The sequence below is a fragment of the Limulus polyphemus genome, unplaced genomic scaffold (assembly GCF_000517525.1).
Source record: "Limulus polyphemus unplaced genomic scaffold, Limulus_polyphemus-2.1.2 Scaffold5872, whole genome shotgun sequence".
Taxonomy (NCBI): Eukaryota; Metazoa; Arthropoda; class Merostomata; order Xiphosura; family Limulidae; genus Limulus; species Limulus polyphemus.
In genome coordinates, this window is record NW_013671482.1 from 21,021 (window position 1) to 29,136 (window position 8,116).

An 8,116-nucleotide genomic window follows, 5' to 3' on the forward strand; every position below is an offset into this window, starting at 1 on the left:
ATTGTATTGTTGTGAAACATATTACTTTAATTACTCTTATCTGTTAATGAAACTTCTTGACCTGAATTCTGCTGTATTGTTGTGAAACACGTTACCTTAATTACACTGATCTGTTGATGAAGCTTCTTGACCTGAGTATTACTGTATTGTTGTGAAACACATTACCTTAATTACACTGATCTGTTAATGAAGCTTCTTGGCCTGAGTATTATTGTATTGTTGTGAAACATATTACTTTAATTACTCTTATCTGTTAATGAAACTTCTTGACCTGAATTCTGCTGTATTGTTGTGAAACACGTTACCTTAATTACACTGATCTGTTAATGAAGCTTCTTGATCTGAGTATTACTGTATTGTTGTGAAAGACATTACCTTAATTACACTGATCTGTTGATGAAGCTTCTTGATCTGAGTATTACTGTATTGTTGTGTAATACAATATTTAATTATTACTCTGGTATGTAATGAAGCTTTTGTCCTAACTACTACTGTGTTTAATTATTAGTCTGGTTTGTTAATAAAGCACCTTTATCTGACTACTACAGCCCAAGTATGAAGCACATTAAATTAATTACTCTGGTATGTTAATTGATCTCTTTTAACTGATTACTACTGTTTTGGAAATGAAATACGTTAGTTTAATTACTCTGATCTATTAGTAAAATTCCACGATTTGACTTCTAATATTTTGTTGTTCAACGTGTTCATACTACTGTTTTGTTGTAAAATGCATTAATCTAACTACTCTTATCTTTTTACAGAACTCTGCAATATAATGATTATTTTATTTCTGTGAAACAATGAATGTAATAATAATTATTAGAATTTGTGTATGGAAGCATATTATGCTGATACAGTGTAAATCAACAAACCGTACTGTCGAAACATGTACAATAAGTATAGCAATGTGGTTACAAATCGTGTATTGTTGATTTACTACAACAATGATCAAGCTTTGTTTCATACGAAATCAGCTAATACTAGCTTTATCCGGTTTTGTACTTATGCATTATTTTAACCGTCACATACTTTAAACTAATGTTAAATTTAATTACATAAATAGCCATATATCTACTTTATTTTCCACATTTTTTAAACTAATACGAACTTTGTCCAGTTGCTTGTTTCTTACGATTTAGATAATACTACCTTCAAATATTTCTGTAGCTTACCTTATCATTCTTACTCTGACTAACTAGTTATGAGGTTATTTCTCTTTTCATAAACGTTAAGTGATAATCAGTTATACAAATCACCTCGTGCTTCACAGCTGTTAACATAAATACTTTGTATTTTATAGCTGTAACTAACTTTAGTTTCAGTCAGTTACAGAGCTAATTCATGTTTTATAAATGTAACCAACACAAGTTACAACCAGTTACATAACTATTTCGTGTCTTATAAATGTAGCTAACGAAAGCTTCAGCAAGTTATATAACTAATTCTTGTTATATATTTTAACTAACTTGAACTTCCATCAGTTGCATAGTTATAAAATTACTTTGCGTGTCATACCAGTTTAAACCAACTAAATTCAGCATAACACTGGTCGACAAAATCGAACTTTTTCTTTCAACAAAGATGTAAGCACACTTTACTAGATCAGTTTTGCATGCTGGTTCCAAATCTATTTTCGGTTTTCTTCTAGCATATCTAGTTATCGAAATATGACTGGTGTTAATTTCAGCACAATTTAGGTAATAATCACACATTAGGCTAGTTAACGTTACAACTTTATGCATTTTTCAGTATAATTCCCATAAACGTTATACACACCATACTGTTGGTTAAATTCATACAGTACACTTATGGAAAAAAAAAGAACTGAATAGCAACTTCAATTATAATTAAGGAAATGACCTTTCAAATTTGATCGGTCTCGTCACAAAAACTTGACGTGCTAGAAGAAAACCAAAAACAGATTTGGAATCAGCGTTCCAAGAGCTCTCTTGCCCACCTATAATTATATCTCATGAAAATGACTTGTTGGCCAGTGTAATTTATTATATTTCAACTAATACCATATACAGCATGTCAGTTAAATATTTACTCGGGGTCTGTATTTCAAATGGTATTTTTCATACATTTTAAATTATCAGCAACTTTAGGAAGCTATGCAGAAGTCTGTATTGGTTACATTTTTTTTTTACTTAATTTTCATGACTAATGTCACTTCCTGCCTTTTCAGTACAGATCAGTAAGAAAAAGATGTGTTTGTTTTATGATTAAGGATAAGGTTATTACCCTGAACTTGAGGTTTAAGCCACAATATCTTAACTTCCAAATTTTTGCTAATAAATTATATATCTGAAAAAATGCTCTGAATCTATGTATTTAAGGGGTTGAAAAAGTTGCCCCCCAGTGGCACAGTATAATGTCTGCGGACTTATACTGCTAGAAACTAGAAACCGGGTCTCGATACCCGTGGTGGGCAGAGCACAGATAGCCCTATGTGTAGCTTTGTGCTTAATAACAACAACAACTTGAAAAAGTTTCTTGGCTTGGGTGTAGAAAGATGGAATAAACGTACCTTCTACTAGAGTCCAACAGGTCGAGGCGGTCAATAAACCATGAGGACTGTGGCGGAATCCCTTCACTTACATACTTGAGTTGAATCGAGAGAAACCTAACCACCAATCACGTTGCTCATTACTAAAGCTTATCGTGAGATTGGTGAACTTATTCCAACCTACGACTCTATTGCCTACAGAACGTAATGTATAAAATGATACAAATCGATCATATTTGCCTGGATACATTTGAAACACACACACACACACACATATATATATATATATACACATATTGAAAATCAAAATACTCTTTGAACATCAGGCGAATGTCTACCTAAATTAAATATATATTAAATAAACGAGTGAATGATGAAACACGTAATTAACAGACCTTTATTTATTTACACATAGACACGAATGGTAAAAAGAGTATAAACTGAGTTATTTAATATTAATTAATTAGCAGTTTCGTTATTAATAATTACTTGGAAGTCTTATGTTTAAGATAAACATAAAGTCAGTTGCTTACGAAAAACCATTTTTACCGGTAGCCCAGCCATCAGTTTCAAAATTCGCGATTCGATAACCGTGACGGACACAGCGCAGATAACCCATCGTGTAGCTTTGAACTAAAACAAACAAACAGAATTAAAAATTATATGTACTCCTGGCATTGAAGTTGCAACGATTATTTTCTTAGTAGATTTTCAAATCACAAATAATCTTTTACAATGATAAGTAATTATGAGGTATTTTAACGGTAAAATCTAATTATTACGGTATTATTAACTCTCCATTACTCTAACTATTTATTCAATTCAGTTTTTGTATCCATTTGTTTACAGCTAACACCATTTATATATAAAAATATCCAGCTTTACCTACATAACTTTTTTTATGAACGCAGTAGAGAAGATATTATAATGTGAAAAGAAGAAATGTATAAAGACAATGATGATCAGCTCAAGTATAATCTAAAATAAGGATATGTAAGCATTCCGAAAAACAATGTGATTTCACACCTTTATGAGTGTAAAGTACTGCTACAAGAGTTCACCAAAAAAAAAAGTGTAATTTCATACCTTTATAGGTGTGAAGTACTGTTACCCAAGAGTCCGCCGAAAAAAGTGTGAATTCACACCTTTATGGGTGTGAAGTACTTCTACAATAGTTCACCGAAAGAAATGTGATTTCACAGCTTTATGAGTGTAAAGTACTGCTACAAGAGTTCACCAAAAAAGTGTGATTTCATACCTTTATAGGTGTGAAGTACTGTTACCCAAGAATCCACCGAAAAAAGTGTGGATTCACATCTTTATGGGTGTGAGGTACTGCTTTATGAGTTACACCAAAAAATTTGTGATTTCACACCTTTATGGGTGTGAAGTAATGCTACAGTAGTTACACCGAAAAAAGTGTGAAAACACACATTTCATCCGAAACAGTTATTACCCACTGACAATATATTTATCAATAAGTAAATAGTAATATTTCTAAGAATCCATGTTTTAAACAGGTAAGTGTAATTGTAAATGTATACATTTTGAAGAATTAATATCTTCTAAGAATTATGTTCATAAAATTGTCTAGAAATCATAAAATTATCTGAATATAAGTAATTTTGTTAAGTTTTTTTAAATACACGACTTTCCATAAATTCAAACTTTAACATATGTAGCACGAGCCTGAACTTTTATTTGTTCTAAATTTAGAATTTTAACACTGTTAATTATCACCATGTGAACAACAAGGGGTGGGGTGTGTTTGTTGTAACCACACCTTTTGTTTCTTATGGTGATAACTTAATAACTTGTGTAAATTTTTGAATCTCATAATACAAGTTATTATCGTGTGTTCAAAGTTAGTGTTTTAACTTGAATGTACGCTAAACGAGAGAGAGAGGGTTTCATTGAAGAAGATGGAGATTCTCAAACAACACTCTTCGCTGAATAGCTACATCACGCTCATCAACTGCCAGTGGTATGATGAGGTTTCCAGATGAGAGCAGAGAACTGTTATTCTGGATAACTCACCATCATGCTATACAACTAGAAAAAAAGGGTTAGAGAATGGTTCAGATAATGAGAGTACTGTCCATCTCAAGTCTTTTGTAGATTGGTTTCTGGAGGATCCCTTCGTATTGACACTTGCTTAACATTAAACTATAGAAAACATAATCAGAAGACTGACAAGTCATCGAGAAGAATGAAGAAGCACGAGCTTTCCTCTTTAGAATAAGTACTGTGTAAACAACATCGCCCACGTGGTTGATATAAACAAATATTCATTGTGGTTGATGAAAAGCGGTTTTATTACTTGATAATACCATGGATTTGTAATTTTAAAAAAGGGTTCAATAAAGGTGAAGACCTTGAAATACCCATTTCAGATCAATTATGTGATTTACTATTTGTTAATAACGAGAACAACCATCTTAGATGTGAAAAACATAAAGTGAACAAAGAAACAATTAGAAGTTAACAGATGAATTTGAATTAACTCTTGGAACTTCATGACCTTATAATCGATGAATAAAGACTGATATTAACTTATAGGCAAAGAGAGATGACTAATTAAACACATATCTCGCTATTGTAACTTATCGTCAATAGGCTTAGGTTCCAAAAGTTCTCGTTTATGTTGTCTGCGATCGGAATACATCTTGAGTCATATCATAAAGAGAGATAAAGGTCGAATCATTTTTACATTTAGAAATTCGATGAATTACGGAAATCATTTTTGATTAGGTATATCGTTTGTCTTAGATCTCCTCGAGTAATCAAAGCTATTTCTCCATGCTACAGTTATAATAGTTGGTTGGTTGTTGCTAAGCGCAAAGCTATACAACATGTTATCTGTGCTCTTCCCATCGCGGGTATCGAAACCCGATTTTGAGCGTTATAAGCCCTTAAATTTATAGCTGAGCCACCGGGGAACAACAGTCATAAGTTTTGTGATTTTGACGCACTAAATTTCAAATATGATATCAGACTAAAAGCAATAGTCTTCCGTAAATTAACTGAAAATATTTTCTTGTCTAGTAAAATTACGAATATAATCAGAATAATTAATTATGAATAGTCATTTGAAGTCTGAGAAAGAAAAATGAGGCTTCATATTATTCATGGGCTAGTGAAGCAATTACAAGAGGGCCCATCCTAAAGAAAGTGAAGAGTAAACTGTTTGTACTTTATTGTTAGAAGTAGTTTCTTTTGAAGGCAGAACCTTGCATTCAATAAAAAAAGAAGCATTACTCTAGAAAATAGTTCTGTTCCTTGAATTTCTCAATCCTTAAAGTTCAAACGTATTTTTTGTGTATACTTTTTAAATCCAATCAAATATTTTTCAAGATCAATACTTACATGAGGTAAAGTATTTTTTTGTGATTAATGACAGCTTCAATGTCATCAATAATATAAATGGTATAAACAATTAGCGAAAGTTTCATCAACATATAGACGTTATAAACAACTTTCTATGGAGTATTGTAAAAAAAAATTGATTTGTGAATACTATTAAAGATTTGAGTAGCAATTATTAACAGTTTTATAACACCATGCAGTAAAAGAGTGATGAAGGTCGATAGTTATTACCCCGAAAGGGGGCCGCACCACTATACAGTAGTGTGTTGTCTGTCAGTCAGTCAGTAAACACTAAAATAACGTCACATAAGGGACGCTTAAAGTTGCAATTTGTACTGTCTTGAAGTCAGTAAAACGTGTGCATGCCATGAATCACGAGAAGAATTATGCATTCTGTATGTTACAACACAGCATGACATATGAACTTCAAAAGCAAGAAACAAAAATATTTGTTACTCTTAATTTTGATTTTCTTTACTCTTGAAACAGAACGCTTTCGGGGACCCTGCAAAAGTACATCTAGTACGTGTGTATATATGTATAACTAAAAATCCTATTCTGTGGAAGTAGAACAAACGCTTAAAATAATAGTCATTGGCGAGATGGTTAGGGCGCTTGACTCACAATAAGAAGGTCCCGGGTTAGAATTCCTGTCTCATCAAACGTCCTCGCCCTTTCAGCCGTAGGGGCGTTATAATGTGACGGTCAATCTCACTAATCGTTGGTAAAAGAGTATCCCAAGAATTGGCGGTGGGTGGAGATGACTAGCTGCCTTCCCTCTAGTCTTTTACTGCTGAATTAGGGACGGCTAGCGCAGATAGCCCTCGTGTAGTTTTGCGTGAAATTCAAACCAATCATTGGAAAGAAAGTAGAAAGTATTATTTTCTATTGTTCCATAATAGAAGGTTTAAGTCTGTTATTGCTGGTAAAGAAAAAATGACATATTTTTTATATAATCCTGAAGCTACGTGACAACGCTTTCTGTGTTTTTAGTTGAATACTTTTTTTCTGTTCTCCTTATCGAGATTCTCGGATTTTAGTCATTTCCACATATATTTAATGCGCTTCCTATTTTGAAACATTTACATTTCAGTGAAATCATTTCCAATTGATTTTCACAATCTCTACTGCAATCGCCTTTATTTTCAAACTCGTTCTCTGTACCTATAGACATTGCGTTTCTAGTACGATTGATACTGTTTATTTTAACTAAAAGAACTCTTCTGTTTTATCATTTTCACTTCAAAATATTATTAACTTTGAGTGTTTTAACAATATTATATCTGAAATAATTTAGGAGCATTTACTTCCATATCAAAACATTAGTCAGACAGTAGCACTGCCTATGTAGGGATGGCCCGGATTGTTAATCGAAATGGTATTTTAAATATCTCTTCTGTAAGTCATCAGAACTTGACAATACTATACAGTGTTTCCTTTTTATAACAGTATCTATGTAATGACCGAGTCACAAGTTCTAGAAATATCTGTAAATATCATAGCAAAAAAAATTATTTGTTTGTAATTAAGCACAAAGCTACACAATGGGCTATCTGTGCTCTGCCCACGACGGGTATCGAAACCCGGATTCTATCGTTGTAAGTTCGCAGACATACCGCTGTGCCACGTAGGGGGGGGGGGGGTGGCACCAAAAAGTTTGAATTTCTTCTTCGTCTTTCTTCTGCTTCATTTTTATTACATGATAATTCAAAAACCAAAACATTGGTGTCAACTAATTTCACTTATATGACATAGTTTCAAACGGAGTATCCACTTTTATAAGTATTATTAATAACTAGTAGTAGTGATCAAAAACAAGAGGAAACCCTCAATAGCTGCGGCACTTGAAATTTTTTTAGGCAGGATTAATCTATAAGACTTTTTTTCTTTTTTTATAAGCTATATTTTTGTGCGCCAGCAATACTAAGCGTAAGGTGCGCGTATACCCGATTCAATTTTATTACTCATCACGATCTTTACCGGCTTACCCTCAAATTGAAATTATTTTAGGCAAGATTAGAGTAGATTAATCTATGAGACCTTGGGCGTGGTCAAACATATTAATCGAAAGGGTTTGCCCTTCTGAGTCCAAAACTGTAATTCGGTCTCAAATCGGTCAAGAGATGACGGAGCTATGAGCTAAAAGTTTGTACTTGAAAAAAAAAAAAAAACTCAGAGCGTTCTATAAGCCGTTATGTTGCAGCTAAAAAAATCACAATTCTAGTGTAAACAATGTTA

The 8,116-nt window shown here is 32.7% G+C and overlaps 1 protein-coding gene across 1 annotated transcript in view; it reads right to left on the reverse strand.

Annotated features, from left to right (window-relative positions):
- The window catches only part of LOC111089314, a 15,200-nt gene extending 12,563 nt beyond the window's left edge, over window positions 1-2,637 (reverse strand). The window contains exon 1 of the mRNA XM_022401584.1: window positions 2,534-2,637. The gene's annotated coding sequence lies outside the window, so the exon portion shown is untranslated. The remainder of the gene's footprint in view (window positions 1-2,533) is intronic.
- Window positions 2,638-8,116: the final 5,479 nt, after the last annotated feature.